Source organism: Mixophyes fleayi, chromosome 3 (genome assembly GCF_038048845.1).
Source record: "Mixophyes fleayi isolate aMixFle1 chromosome 3, aMixFle1.hap1, whole genome shotgun sequence".
Lineage (NCBI taxonomy): Eukaryota > Metazoa > Chordata > Amphibia > Anura > Limnodynastidae > Mixophyes > Mixophyes fleayi.
Genome location: NC_134404.1, coordinates 167,457,862 through 167,474,775, shown reverse-complemented (window position 1 = coordinate 167,474,775; position 16,914 = coordinate 167,457,862).

Genomic DNA, 16,914 nt, shown 5'->3' with positions numbered 1-16,914 from the left:
GCCAGGGATTCAGCAGGAGAAGGGTTAATTGACAAGCCGGGTCGGTACACAGTAGATCAGTTGATGTAGATAAGCCAGGGATTCAGCAGGAGAAGGGTTAACTGAAAAGCCGGGTCGGTACACAGTAGATCAGTTGGTGCAGATAAGCCAGGGATTCAGCAGAAGAAGGGTTAACTGACAAGCCGGGTCGGTACACAGTAGATCAGTTGATGCAGATAAGCCAGGGATTCAGCAGGAGAAGGGTTAATTGACAAGCCGGGTCGGTACACAGTAGATCAGTTGGTGCAGATAAGCCAGGGATTCAGCAGGAGAAGGGTTAATTGATAAGCCGGGTCGGTACACAGTAGATCAGTTGATGTAGATAAGCCAGGGATTCAGCAGGAGAAGGGTTAATTGACAAGCCGGGTCGGTACACAGTAGATCAGTTGATGTAGATAAGCCAGGGATTCAGCAGGAGAAGGGTTAACTGAAAAGCCGGGTCGGTACACAGTAGATCAGTTGATACAGATAAGCCAGGGACTCAGCAGGAGAAGGGTTAATTGACAAGCCGGGTCGGTACACAGTAGATCAGTTGATGTAGATAAGCCAGGGATTCAGCAGGAGAAGGGTTAACTGAAAAGCCGGGTCGGTACACAGCAGATCAGCCGATGCAGATAAGCCAGGGATTCAGCAGGAGAAGGGTCAACCGACAAGCCGGGTCGGTACACAGTAGATCAGTTGATGCAGATAAGCCAGGTACTCGGCAGGAGAAGGGCCAACTGACAAGCCGGGTCGGTACACAGTAGATCAGTTGATGCAGATAAACCAGGGATTCAGCAGGAGAAGGGCCAACTGACAAGCCGGGTCGGTACACAGTAGGTCAGTTGATGCAGATAAGCCAGGGATAGATGGTATGGCCTTGTCTTTGGAGTGATGATGACACTCCTTTGTACCCCCACAATAATTTCCCACTGTCTTCACAAGTTTTTAGATGTTTTATAATTGTGGACAGATAATTCTGTGGGAGGAAAGACACAGAGCTGATCTAACGTGCAGCCTTCTCCAACTGCCGCCCGCATGCACAACATGCGGATTATAACATATTACCACCTATACTGCTCTGGTAAGTCCATCACCTGGTGATCCCTGGGTAAAGACTCCTAGTGCCCGTGACAGGCTGGTTCTAGAGTGGAATTTTTTCAGTAATCTTGTAAGGGCAGATTTCATACGGGATATAAAAAGGGCGTTAAGATGTTTTCAAACACCATTTAACTCTTTTTGAAGGAACTTGGAGGGGCATTCTGATTTTGAAGCTCTAATTGTACCAGTTGGGATTCAAGGTCTTTTTGATGGAGAAGATATGTTTTTTTTCAGGTTGGAGCCAATTTGGATCGCCTTACTTCGAAGGACGGCTTTTAAGGTACTCCAATATGTGAAAATAGAGGTGATTTTTGGTGATTCTTGGTGATTAGTTTGGGTGTAGAGCATCAAAGTTTCCAATAGAGCAGATGTAGGTTCCAGAGAAGAGAAAAGGTAAGTCCAGGATCTAGGGGGGGTCATAGTATGATGTAGGTCCCAGGACCATTCTAAAGGAGCATGGTCCTCAGTCCATGGGATGGGGAGGATATACATGGAGCAGGTATGTTGCAAGTTCCATTTGTCAGATAAAAATATGTCAAGCATCAAGTACGAAACATAGAATGGTAGGTATATTCCCTCGCTCCTGGGAACGTGAGTGAGGGACCCAGAGTAACATCATTACTAGCCGGACAAGGAGCATTGGATTTATCAAGTTTAGGGTCTAAAGTTAAGTTGAAATCTCCTAACATAACCAAATGGCCCATATGCACCTCGCACACTAGTTTAAGAAATGGGATCTTCTGAGAGTTAGGGGCATAGAGAAAAACTATAGTGACTTCCTTATTTTCTAGGAATCTGACTAAGATCAGGAACCAGGAAGTCAAACAACATCGCACCAAATATATATATCAATTGCTCTATGATTATATAATTGTATCAATAGATGGTGAGGGGATGTGCACCCAAACACATTTGAACATTTGAAAAGACAAGATAAAAGGACAGAAAAATTGTGTTTCCAGGTTACTCCTTTTTACTCATTATATATGATAATCCATTATAAAAAGTATATGCATTTCCTGTAAGGCAACAACATCTGCTCTGCGTTTGTGAAAGGTGGGGGAGATAAGACCCCTAACATTCAAGGAAAAGGATTTAACCATTAGTTAAATATCGGAGAGGGGGGGAAATCCAACGAATCACAGATAGCATATCCATGAAGTCTGTCACATGAATAACTGGCAGAGAGGGGAGGGAGAGTGGGGTGAGGTAAGGACAGAAAAAACCAAAGGAGGGAGAACAGAACTAATCCAAGAAATAGGGCTAGAGTATTTCGCCACAGAAGAAAGGATGTCAAAATAAAGTTAACATGTGGGTGGGTGGTGAAGAATTAGGGCACCCCCCCATGCAATACTTTAAGCAAAATAAATAAATAAAGCAAAACATAGCAAGTACAGTAAGACTCAAAAGTATAGCAAGACCAATGTGGGGGAGAACATGAAAACACACATGTCACGCAAAATACCGTCAAGTACAATAAATCAGCTGGATTGTCCTACTGCTATCTGGAAATAAAGAATAAACAGGATCCCTTGTAGGTGGGCAAGGCCCGTTATGATACTAAGCAATACATACCCACAGGTGCAATGGCGTGAGTGTGGTGGCACAGAAATCAACCACACAGATAGATTGCACCATGTGTAAGGAACCAGTCAAACATGACAAGCTGTACTACGGTTAGTAGAGAACATATATATACTTATCCAGTTGGAAAGAGGAAAGAGAACAAGTCCCAGAGGAACAAGAGGAGATTCAGTCTTTTCAAACATGAATCCATTCCATGTGAGGAGGTGAGTTCGTGTAGAGGATCCAGAAGATAGATGTATCTTCCATTCCGCAAGAAACTTGGAGCCAGCCTTGAGAGACGAGATGACATAGGTGGAACCCTTGTAGTGAACTAGCAATTTGAGAAATTTGGGAATCTTCATCAGTAGCAGATGTTGTTTGCGTCCATAGAGTTGTTGTGAATGGTTGTAGTACACTCCTTTTGTTGATAGTATTCAAAGAGAGGTCCTGGAAGAGTTGAAGCTCTCCAAGAATGTCTGAAGTATTGGAGTTACATACAGCCCGAAGGAAAGCCTCCTTAAGATTAAAGAAGTGGATCTGTAGGAGAATGTTCTTCGGGTAGTTCCCCAAAGCGAAGTGTGGGCATGGTACATTTGATGTGGAGGTCCTTATCCTTGGGAAAAAAAATTCACAACAAAAAAATGGCGTAGTTCTAAAGATCAGAGTTAGACACTGATTCCAGGATGCATGGATTTTGACATTGTTCCTGTGAAAGCGGACTTCCAGCCCACCACTTTATTTCTTAGGAAGGCAACTTCACTTTGGAGTTGATCGTGGGAAGAGAGAAGATAGAGAAGATCATTGTGAGAGGTGATCAGCTCCTCCATCTTAGTCTCCAGATGGTCTGTACGATCTCCATCATCATCATCATCATCATCATTTATTTATATAGCGCCAACATATTCCGTAGCGCTTTACAATTGGGGACAAACACAGTAAACTAATAAACAAACTGGGTAAAACAGACAAAGAGGTGAGAAGGCCCTGCTCGTAAGCTTACAATCTATATCTCCAATATCAGTTATAAGCCAAGTGTTGCCTTTAGACCTTTAGATAGATCTGATCTCAAGGTAGATAGCATCTGGTGCAGAGTGCGGACTGTAAGCTGCACGTCCAGCTCTACACCAGGGCCCAAGTTTTGGGGGGGTGAGTGGAGACTGAAGTCGTGGCGGCCTCTGAATCCAGAACAGGCTTAGATTGGTCCCTCTTGTTAGGGTAAGAGCCCTCCTTAGACTTGGATCTCAGAAGGAATCGAATTGGTTAGGCTAAGGAGCATGTTATTGCCTTTTAGTAGGCATGAAAGTATACGGGTATACAGTGAAAAGCAGGCAGGCCAAAGTTATGGAGGAGCAAAGTGGTCTCCTAAATGTGAGAAATTGCAGAGGATGTTGCATGGGTGGAAATCCCAGTGTTATAGCTCAAATAACCATCATGGGTGACTAGTGCAGGCAAGCTGTGAGTATAGACATTTGGTGAGGAAAGAGTGGTCAAGGATTGTATACAAAATATTCAGGCAGAAGAAGGCGCACTAAATTTTGGTCCCAAAGACCAGTAGTCCCAGCAGCATAGCATCCCTGCATAATCTCTGCAAGTGCATGAGTGAGGCTGAGAGATATATATGGGGGTGCACTCAGCATCCTGGGGTTTAACTGTAGTGGTGGGACAGATGTATAATTGGAACTGTGGTGCAGAATACGAGCAGGCTCCCAGATGCTATCCGCCCCCAGAAAGAGACAGCCGGGACTCAAGCCTGCAGCAACCCCACAGTCTGAGGTGAGAAGTCAGTGGGTATACAGTGGTACTTTCAGGTGGACAAAGGATGCACCGACACGCTGGAGATAGCTGATGGCTGTTGAACGAGAAGACTGTTTTAGCCGCCGGCGAGTGCCTTATGCAGGTGAAAGGGTCCAATAATTATTTATTAATTAAGAGGCAAAATTAATTTATAATTAACTTATGGGGCAAATTTTATTTTTCATTATATTATAGGGATAATATTATTATATTATAATATGGGTGAAATATGAATATATAAATATATAAACTCGCCCATATTATTTATTTGTTAATAGTGGATAAAAGTATTTATGATGCACATTGTGGCATTACATAGTGCCCCATAACATAACAATACAATAATGTTGTCTCCAATAGATAATGAAAATTAAAATTTTCCCCATTTGATAATTATAAATAAATTTTTCCCCTTAATCAATAAATAATGATTGCCCCATAATTTATATGTGAATGGTGCTTCCTCTTATGCTCTGAATGACAAGCTAGCTCAATTTAAGCTATGAAGCCAATCATAAACAGGTAATAAAAAAACTTGTCTTTTTGATGGCGGTCTTGGTGGCAGATTTAACTAAAACGCTTTTGTTTCAGATGTTTGCAATACGCCATCCATCGCCAGGCATTTTACATCGCGGCCTCAAGCCACCCTATAGGAGATGCGGCAGTTTGGAGTACTAAATCGCCAGCGATATGGGGTGGTTTAAAACTACCACTAAACATGATTCTTAGTAAATTTACCTTTTAGAGCACCGGAAAAATAAACAGTGATGATAATGAAATAAATCTGTACCCAATTAAAATGAATGCAAAGTTCCTGAAATATTGATTAAGACATGTCAATATTACTTGCTTATAAATTTTAACAACAGTCTTCTTAGTAGAGATGGGCGGGCTCGGTTCACAGAGAACCGAACCCACCCGAACTTTGGCTATCCGAGTACCGAGCCGAGTAGGTATGGTACTCTCCCGCCCGCTCGGAATCCAAATCGAGGCCGAACGTCATTGTGACGTCGTCGGATCTCGGGGCTCGGTTCTCGCGATACTTGAAGATTATAAATACACGCCTCCACAGCAATCCATCGCCATTTGACAGAGGGAGAGAGCAGGGTGTAGTCACAGGCTGATTAGAGCAGGGACAGACAATACAATATTCTGATTCCAATTGTGCTAACAACAATTAATAGAGAAGAGAGGAGGATAAAGGAGTCTTTTTCAATATTTGGCACTCAAAGTGCTTTTTGGGTGTCCCCCATTATTTTGCCTAAATATTTCTGCCTGTCAAAATTACTATCTGTCAGCAGATTTACCAAATAATTTTTAGCACTCTCCAGTGCTTTTGGGGTGTCCCCCATAATTGTGCATAAATATTTCTGGCGATCCAAAGTATTATTTGTCAGCAGATTTACCAAATAAATTGTAGCACTCCCAAGTGCTTTTGGGGTGTCCCCCATAATTGTGCATAAATATTTCTGGCTGTCCAAAGTATTATCTGTCAGCAGATTTACAAAATAATTTTTAGCACTCCCAAGTGCTTTTGGGGTGTCCCCCATAATTGTGCATTAATATTTCTGGCTGTCAAAAGTCATATTTGACAGCAGTATCTATAACAATTTGTAGCACTACAAGTGTTTTGGGCTCAGAATGGATTCAAAGCAGTCCACATATGAGCAAAAAGAGCAACCAGGTTCTGTCACCAGTCCTGATGGTAGTGTTCCCAGTACGTCATCTGGGCAAGGCAATGTCAAACTACACAGTGTTTCGAAATCAGTCCAAAAAACACACACCCAAATTTTTTTTACTGTGTTGAAGCAAAAAAGAAGTCTAACTGAGGAAAAGTTAAGTGCCGATAAAAAAAAAATTGCCAACATGCCATTCTACACACGCAGTGGAAAAGAGAGAATGAGGCCTTCACCTTTCTCTATTAGTGGCAGATCCAAAAAAGTTACCGAGCCTACAATTGGTGCACAACTACTGTTACGCCGAGCTGCAGGATAACAGTAAGGCATTAGAGGATAATGTTTGCTCTGATTCACAAATGACACCAATCACTGTGGAGAGTCCATCCAACAGTGGGATGTCTAATCGTGAGCATTCTGTTAGTGTACCCATAAAGAAGGGCCCTTTCAGCAGTTCTGCTGATGTGTGCCTGAACAGCCCGAGTGTAGCCGGTGATGCACCAAGTGAGGATGGCACTTTGTCTTTAGAAGAGGATGTGGGGGAGATTTGGGTATCCGATGATGAGGATGCGGTTGATTGTGTAAGTCCTGCAGCAGTGTGGCACCAGTGGCAGCAGTTCTGGCACGTGAGGTTCTGGCACCAATATGTACTTTCCAAACACAAGCAGGGATGACGCAGGGGGTAGAGCACAACAGTTTAACATCTGGGCTGGTTTAAAAGATTTTTTTAAAAAATGTGTGACCTTGACCATAACTCCAACCAATCCTACTATTAACATGCAAAGGATGGTGGAGGGTCTATCAGGGATTAAACTGTATTTTTACTAATTTGCACTCATAAGGTATACACCCAAAGACGAGTGCTCAATTGCTAAGAGTCATTGATGAAGAGGAAGACAAGCAGGCTTGTCTATAGAATTTGCAAGACCAAGTAATTTGAATTCCAAAAGTGGTGCACAACTACTGTTGCGTGTGAAAGCCGAGCTGCAAGAAAACACTAAGGCCAATCCCTGTGGAGAGTCCATCCAACAGTGGTATGTCTAATTGTGAGCATTCTGATAATGTACCCATAAAGAAGGGCCCTTTCAGCAGTTCTGCTGATGTGTGCCTGAACAGCCCGAGTGTAGCCGGTGATACACCAATTGAGGATGCCACTTTGAAATTAGAAGAGGATGAGGGGGAGATTTGTGTAGGCGACGAGGGTTCTAATGATGATGTGGATGATTAGGATTCAGACAGATACCAAACTGCCTTTGTCCATTTCTTTAGATATTTAACTATAAGTGTATGGTGTAATATACACCCAAAGATGATGGCTGCATTGCCAATATGCATAGATGGAGAGGAAGACAATCTGGTTTGTGTGTAGAATTAATGAAGGCCTACCTAACTGGAATTAAACTGTTTTTTTGATAATTTATTAGCTTTACAATTACATTACTTATCCAAGAAACAGGTGGAGCACTAAATTTGGTTATTTTATGCCCAAAAACATTGATTTTTCAACAAAATAGCAAAACAAAACCAAAACCAAAACACGCAATGGCGGTTTTGCATAACCAAAACCAAAACCAAAACATGACGGTAATCCAGATCCAAAACCGAATACAAAACCAAAACACGGGGGTCAGTGACCATCTCTACTTCTTAGTGAGTGATGTAATTACTGCATCATTAGGGAAACAATGACTGTGTTGTTTTCTTTGTCTGCCACATTGTTTATATCAGCATTCAGAATTAACATTATTGTTATATCATGTTACTTAATATATATTACTATGTATGAGTACACCAAAGATAGCACACTACGCTCATGTGATTTATAGTGTAGACAGGGCTGCATTTTACAGGTACGGTGTCATGTTTGGAGTGAAGTGAGAGTGCAGAGTAGTGGTGTGAGGTTCCTGTAACATTTATGTAGGGAGATTGTGGTGTTAAATGTACCACTCTGTGAAGTTCATACATCCAACTTAATTATTCAGTTATCCTTTTATGTTTGTGTTTAAATTATTTACCTACTTCAATACTAGATATTGTAACTACATTACCTCATCCTTTGTACTTGCTACTGTTTGAACTTTGTTTTCTGGCATAATACTGTCTTCAGTATCCCTGTCATTTCAAGATTTATGATTTTTTTGAATTTGTGTTTTTTAGAATTAATTGTAGCTTAATTATAATGTTTTCCTATCTGAACATTACATTTTGACATAAATGTGAAATACATAAATATTGAGCAGATAGCTAAAAATTATTACATTTGATAAAGCTGCCGAGCTCACTCTCTGTGCCTATATTAACTTTTAATGTTATGCATTGTCCGGGCGGATGTGGCCATTTATGATGAATAAAGCTACAACTAGAATTACACGCTTCTAATTTTTTTAATGCCTTATCAGCTATAACAGACTTTATTTAATGTCAGATGTATTGCCAGGAAGAAAATTACTCATTGAGGGAAAAGCAGGAAAATTTGCATTTTAAAACCATTTCCTTTAGCTTGCTGCCAACCACATCCTATTGCCTGAGACATTTACACAACTGTGTGTTGTTATGGGTTTTTACCTACTGGCTGTGGAGAGATTACATAAGTTTGCCCCTTTGTGTTAGTATTCCTTCTATAGGGCTGGTAAATATATTTGCATATATTCATATGGGCAGGCCTGGACTTGTTGTAAGGCCACACAGTTGACTGATAAGTCAATGTCTCTTTAAAAATATATTTTGTATTTCGGATGTATTTGTCTAGTACAAAATAATTAAATATCTTTTTTTTACTTACCTGTAGAATACATGTAATTCTTCTTTAGGTGAGAGGTGATAGTAGTTGGATTAATGCAGCTTGGTGATAATTCAGGTCTGAAATACAGAGCAAAAGAAGCCCATAGATGACCTTCCTCCTGCAGCGATTGTAATTCTGCCACTGAATCTATTCCTTTATGTTGACCACCAACAATAAACTATGTTCATTTAGATTACTGCCCATGTTTAGGGAGAAACTTTCATAAAAATGATATGTGTTTAGCCTACACCAGTGCAGCTCTCCGCTTCTCAGCGTTACCTGTACAGCTCATCACTTCCAGTTATACCCATGCAGCTCACCGCTTCTCAGCCTACACCAGTGCAGCTCTCCGCTTCTCAGCGTTACCTGTGCAGCTCATCGCTTCCAGCTATACCTGTGCAGCTCTCTGCTTCTCAGCATTACCTGTGCAGCTCATCGCTCCCCAGCATTACCTGTACAGCTCATTGCTTCTCAGCATCATCACTGCAGAGCATCGTTCATCTTCGGTCCAGTTCCAGAGTTATACACCTGTGTGGACTGCAGTGCTATTGCTCTCTGCAGCTCATCGTCTCACCGCCTTATCAGTTCAACTTACCTCGCAGTCAAGACCTGTGGCTTCACTGCAGAGCATCGCTCATCAACTGTCCAGTTCCAGAGTTATACACCTGTGTGGATCTCAGTTCTATTGCTCCTTGCAGCTCATCACTTCACCGCCTTATTGGTTCAGCTTATCTCTCAGTCAAGACCTGTGGCTTCACTGCAGAGCATCACTCATCACCGGTCCAGTTCCAGAGTTGTACACCTGTGTGGATCTCAGTGCCCAGCTCTCTCCAGTATATCTCCTCACTACTACCTCCTCTCTGCCTTACAGTGGCTCCGTGGTTCCGCATATTATCTGCTCTGCATCCCCCTAGAGGGCTATTTATAGTATAAGGCAGTGGTTCTCAAACTTTTGCAGTTCGCGACACCCTTAGAGTCTCCAAATTTTTTCAAGGCACCCCTCCAAAATAATTACTGAGCAGTCCTGTTTTAGAAGTAGTTGGGTCAAAAAATTGTAATATGTATTTAGGTCAGGACAGAAATAGTTATTTAGTTGTATGTAAAAATGCCCCCTCTGCATTCTGGCACTCTGCCCCCAGGCACTCTGCCCCCTCTGCCCCCAGGCACGCTGCCCCCTCTGCAGCCCTCTGTCACGCTGCCCCCCTCTGCTGCCCTCTGTCACGCTTCCCCCCCTCTGCTGCCCTCTGTCACGCTGCCCCCCTCTGCTGCCCTCTGTCACGCTGCCCCCCTCTGCTGCCCTCTGTCCCCCTCTGCTGTCACGCTGTCCCCCTCTGCTGCCCCGCTGTCCCCCTCTGCTGCCCCGCTGTCCCCCTCCGCTGTCACGATCCTTCTCACTCTGCCCCCATCTGCTGCCCCGCTGTCATGCTGTCTCCCTCCGCTGTCACAATCCCTCTCACTCTGCCCCCCTCTGCTGCCCCGCTGTCCCCCTCTGCTGCCCCGCTGTCCCCCTTTGCTGTCACGCTGTCCCCCTCTGCTGCCCCTGCTGTCCCCCTCCGCTGTCTCGATCCTTCTCACTCTGCCCCCCTCTGCTGCCAAGCTGTCACGCTGTCCCCCTCTGCTGTCACGATCCTTCTCACTCTGCCCCGTCTGCTGCCCCGCTGTCCCCCTCCGCTGTCACGCTGTCCCCCTCCGCTGTCACGATCCTTCTCACTCTGCCCCCTCTGCTGCCCAACTGTCCCCCTCCACTGTCACGATCATTCTCACTCTGCCCGGCGCTAGCCATAAAAAAAAAAAAGAAAACAAAAACTTACCAATCCGGGGTTTTTTTCACATAAATTTCGCCGTTATTACCTTACTACCCACAGCCCACAAGGGTAGGAAAAGCCCTAGTGCTGAACAGCCTAGGGTTGGTTGTCATTATGGCAGGGGGACTCCTGCCGCGTATTCCCCTGCTATAGTGCCACCCAGCCCAGCTGGTTTGCCTAGTGCTGGTTATGTGAAAATCGGTGGGGCCCCACACAATTTTCCCCTGATTTTCGCGTAACCAGCAGTAGGCTGGCAGCACTAGGGTTAATAGTGCTCGGGCCAGGGGACCCCACGCATTTTTCATTTAACTTTTATCTGTTTTTAAACTTTTGACAGCAGCGGGGACCTGCAGCTATATAGTTAGACAGTGTAACAGCGATGTGTTTACTAAACAAGCTGCTAGGATGCAGCATGTTGTATCTGGCGATTTTCCAAGCAAACTCAGGAGAGTTTCCTTCATCACAGCTTCATACATTTGAGACTTGTATAGCTAGAGAGGCAAGCAGTCGAGACTATGATCTCTATCGATTTGTAAAATAGCAATTTTGCCAGAAACACATCTCTGGCAATTTTACATTAAATCTCAGGTTCATACGCCTGCGAGTTTCAACTCTCCCGAGAAAATCACTGGATTTGCAAAACCGCACCTTGATACATTTACCCCCCCCCGGTCTCTATTGGACAGCATAGCATGGGCATAATCTGCAACAACCACAAAGTGTTCCAAATGATGTGAATTTATTTATTGTCACTAGCAGGACCAGAGATAAAGTCTCCACAATGTTCCAGAATCACAAGGACATCATAGCACTCCAGGCACCTAAGCCTATTATTTGCTGTGAAACTGAACTCTCATAGCAGCTGCAAATAGCACAACAGTAAATGTTGCATTAGTGCTGCTGCTGCTGGTGTCGTCAGCAAAAGATGATGGTGCTCCAGCTGCCTGACCTGCTTCTGTGGTGTCACTGTTAACAAGGGCTGGGCAAGCATCAGGCTGAAGACCAAGGTGGCTCTTATTCAGCCTCCACGTCATTCTTTTGAAAGGAAAAAAAAATGAATGCAAAAAAATAAAAATCTAACTCATCATCATCGATTATTTGTAAGGCGACACATAAGTCCACGTCAAAGTTACAAATCATACAAAATGCAATTGCACAGTTAAACAATTACAGACAAGGTTGACAGAGTAGGTGCATGTGGGACAAAGGGTAGATATGGCCCTGCTTTTGAGAGTTTACAGTTTAAATGGAGAAGACAATGCTGGGACAATAAAAGCTACTGGGACATGTTATTATTATATTATTATTATATAATTGTCACTAGCAGGACCAGGGATAAAGTCTCCACAATGTTCCAGAATCACAAGGAGATCATAGCACTCCAGGCACCTAAGCCTATTATTTGCTGTGAAACTGAACTCTCATAGCAGCTGCAAATAGCACAACAGTAAATGTTGCATTAGTGCTGCTGCTGCTGGTGTCGTCAGCAAAAGATGATGGTGACTGAAGCTGGGAGAACATTTAGAAGGAAATGTATCAGAAGGGGGAGGATCTTGATTGAAGAGGTGTGTTGTGGGAGTGCTTCAAAAATTGGAAGTTGGTGTAGTATCTGAGCAGGCAGTGTAGGGAGTTCCATAAGTGGGGAGCGGCCCTGGAGAAATCGTGGAGAAGTGTGAAGACAGATTGTAAATTAAAAGACGGATTGCAGATTACAATAGTCAAATGATAAAATGAGAGAGTGGATAAGGGTTTTCATAACATCCTGAGGGAGAATATATTCTGTCAATGTAGAGACACAGGGCCTGATTCATTAAGGAATGTAAGTCCCATTATGTGGCGCATTTTGCATGAAATGACTTTTCGCCAGTGAATGCAAGTGCCTACACTTCATCTTGAGCGCAAATTACATCTTCGACTGCCCACGATTTGAAGGGCAGAATGAGTGACAGAAGGGGTGTATGCACGTAGACAATTACAGTAAGGGCGTTCCAAGGTCGAGCATATGGACATTTATCTGATCCAACCTCTGGGCATCTCTCAGGTATGTGATTTTCAGCCATATCACTTGCACCAGCTACTGGGCAGGTGTAAATGGCATGTCAGAATATGTGTTTGCAAGTAAAAGCAACTGTAAAAATGCATTTTATGTACAGTAGGTATTAATAACATCCTGATAAGTATTAAAAAATATATATTTTTATTCATGATTATAGCATTAAGAGGTGTAATTTAGTTTTTATGTCTGTGCATTCTGATGGGACTATAGCTAGAGTGTGTCCTTTATCCATATTCAAATGGAAACCTTTCTTGAGTTCATCTTGTACTTGAATACGGTTGAACGTGCAGGCAATTTCCGTCAGAGTTTAAAAACGCAAATTGCTTTCACTTTGCATTCCTTGATAATTCAGGCCCGCAGTGTTTAAATATAATTCTGAATGTTAATACCTCTGTAAAGGAGGAATTATAAATTGAACCTGTGTGGAGCAGTGGATACCTTCCTTAAGGAGTAAGTTAGTCACTTACATACTTTTGGTTCAAGTTCTTTGTCATACTGGATGTGAGATTGTGAGAACCTGATGTGAAGAACCACAAGATGTGTGGCTGTTCTCTAGGTGGAATCACTCCTACTTTGAAAACTCACTGTTTATTTATTTATTTATTTAAAGCATATATTATGGCACTTGTGAATTTTACCAACTTTTAGTGACATTTTATTCTGCCTCCACACACATGGGTTATAGAATATTGTTTTGGGACTTTGTGAGTTCCTAAACAATTTATAGTTTGCCCAGAGACAAACAGTGTGATTGATCTGTCTGTATAAAAGCTATTGAGTGTCTCCTGTTTCCTTGAATGCTAGAGATTCATAGATTGATTGTTTTAGAATAAAAATATTTTATATTTGAAGCCAACTCCAGGTTGTGCAATTCAGTCATAAATGCTTTGCATTACTTAATACATAATTTTTTTATTTTGATCATTGACTGGAATTACCCTCCAATAACCTCACTCTACAAATGCCAGCAACAATTAATGCAAATAGTATTATAAATTAGAGATGCTCACTGACCCCCGTGTTTTGGTTTTGTTTTTGGTTTTGGATCTGGATTACCTTCGTGTTTTGGTTTTGGTTTGGTTTTGCAAAACCGCCCTTGCGTGTTTTGGTTTTGGTTTTGTTTGGTTTTGTTTTGCTATTTTGATTTAAAAAAAATCAATGTTTTGGGCCTAAAATAACCAAATTTAGTACTCCACCTGTTTCTTGGATAAGTAATGTAATTGTAAAGCTAATAAATTATCCAAAAAACAGTTTCATTCCTGGTAGGCCTTCATTAATTCTACACACAAACCAGATTGTCTTCCTCTCCATCTATGAATATTGGCAATGCAGCCATCGTCTTTGGGTGTATATTACACCCTACACTTATACTTAAATATGTAAAGAAATGGACAAAGGCAGTTTGGTTTCTGTCTCTCTAGGGCCCCCTCCAGTTGTTGAAAATACAAAAAAATTCAGCCGTTATAGACTGTACAATATTAATAGAAATGGACAAAGGCAGTTTGGTTTCTGTCTCTATAGGCCCCCCTACATTTGTAGAAAATACTAAAAAATTCAGCCGCTATAGACTGTACAATATTAATTGAAATGGAGAAAGCCAGTTTGGTTTCTGTCTCTCTAGGCCCCCCTCCAGTTGTATAAAATACCCAAAAATTCAGCCGTTATAGACTGTACAATATTATTTGAAATGGAGAAAGCCAGTTTGGTTTCTGTCTCTCTAGGCACCCCTCCAGTTGTATAAAATAGCAAAAAATTCAGCCGTTATAGACTGTACAATATTAATTGAAATGGAGAAAGACAGTTTGGTTTCTGCCTCTCTAGGCCCCCCTCCACTTGTATAAAATACCAAAAAATTCAGCCGTTATAGACTGTACAATATTAATTGAAATGGAGAAAGCCAGTTTGGTTTCTGTCTCTATAGGCCCCCCTCCACTTGTATAAAATACCAAAAAATTCAGCCGTTATAGTCTGTACAATATTAAGAGAAATGGACAAAGACAGTTTGGGGTCACTCTGTGTATGACACCTTACCCTTAAGGAGAAATTGCCCAAACAGCAGCCTTTCAAGACGGTACGTGATATGGAAATGCCCCAAGTCCCTTTCCTCTTTGGGGGTAGATTGCACCCTACACTTACATAGAAAGTTTTAAAAAGATGTTATCGTCATCATCTTTATCCTCACCCTTATCAGTGTGTACGTCATCATCACAGACTATCAATTCATCGCCGCTTGAATCCGCCATTAGAGAACAGTCAGTGCTTGGATGTCTTGGATGGTGAAGGCCTTCCTCGTGGAAGATGTAGTTCATTATTATAAACATCATTTTCTCCACATTTTTGGGAAATAACCTTCTACGGCGATCACTGACTAAGTTCCCTGCTGTACTGAACACTCGCTCTAGAGGGCGCCACTTGTGTCTGGTTCTGCTCTGTTATCCTGTGCAGGGGCAGCTGAACTGAAGCTGCTACAGCCCCTGCACAGCTTCAGATCCATGGTGGGTGGGGCGAGTGATCGCACCCTGCCCGCACACTCTCAGTCTCATCTCTCAGTTCCATTTACCCCCCTCCACCTCACTGCCTGTCAGCGTGACTTCATCACGTCTCGACAGGGACAGTGAGAAATGCAGCATAGAGGAGCAGCTGTGAAGAAGAGATGACAGGTAAGTAATGCTAGGGGGGAGGGGCAGTGTGAAGGAGAGGGGGCAGTATTAAGCAGGTAGAGGCAGTGTGAAGGAGAGGGGACAGTATTAAGCAGGTAGAGGCAGTGTGAAGGAGAGGGGACAGTTTGATACAAGGGGAGGCAGTTTGAAGCAGGAAGGGGAACAGTGATGGAGAGGGGTGTGTGAGGCAGGAGGGGGAGTGTAATGGATGGGGGACACTGATGAAGGGGGGAGCAGTGTGCTGGATGGGGCACATTATGAAACAATTGGGGACAGTGTGCTGGATAGGGGACATTTTGATGCAAGGGGGGTCAGTGTGCTCCAGGGGGGGACATGGTCATCAGGGGGGCAGTGTGCTGCAGGGGGGGGACATGGTTCTGCAGGGGGGGGGACATGTCAAGCAGGGGGGAGGCAGTGTGCTGTGGGGATGAGGACATGGTGCTGCAGGGGAGAGGACATGGTGCTGCAGGGGAGAGGACATGGTGCTGCAGGGGGGGGACATGGCCAAGCGGGGCGGGCAGTGTGCTGCAGGAGGGGACATGGTCAAGCGGGGAGGGGGCAGTGTGCTGCGGGAGGGGACATGGTCAAGCAGGGGGGGCAGTGTGTGTTGCAGGGGGGACATGGTCAAGCAGGGGGGGCAGTGTGCTGCAGGGGGTGACATAGTCAAGCAGGGGGGGCAGTGTGCTGCAGGGGGGTACATGGTCAAGCAGGGGGGTAGTGTGCTGCAGGGGGGGCAATGTGCTGCAGGGGGGTACATGGTTAAGCAGGGGGGTAGTGTGCTGCAGAGGGGGGCATGGTCAAGCAGGAGGGGCAGTGTGCTGCAGGGGGGACATGGTCAAGCAGGGGGGCAGTGTGCTGCAGAGGGGACATGGTCAAGCAGGGGGGCAGTGTGCTGCAGGGGGGACATGGTCTAGCAGAGGGCGTGGTGTGCTGTGGGGGGACATTGTCAAGGGGGGGTGGGGCACTGTGAGGGGGCATGGTCAAGCAGGGGGGGGGGCAGTGTGCTGCAGGGGGAGCAGTGTGATAGGTAATTCTCAAAAGTTTTTGATCCCACATCTAACACTTGATTACTTCCCCTCTAGAAATCCTGTGCCCCTGGACAGCAGTGGAGTCTGGACAGCGTTCTACATAAAACATCACTGCATCCAGACCGCTGGAGGAGGTAAGGCTCATCTTTTTTTTTTTTATAACTAAAGTCAAGTGTGTGAGGGTCTGGGAAGTGGGGTATTTGGTGTGTCGTGGCAGGAGGGGGGATAGTTTGAAATTTTGCCTAGGGTGCCGAGAAACCTTGCACCGGCCCTGGTTCAGAGTACATACTAGAGGGTGGGCAGCTTAAGTATTGCAAAGCAAGTTTGTACATGGGTTTCCAAATGGCCTGCTTTTCTTCCCACTAAGGAAAGGGACTGTCTGACATTTCCATATCAATTACCTCTTGAAAGTAATCCTCCACCATCCT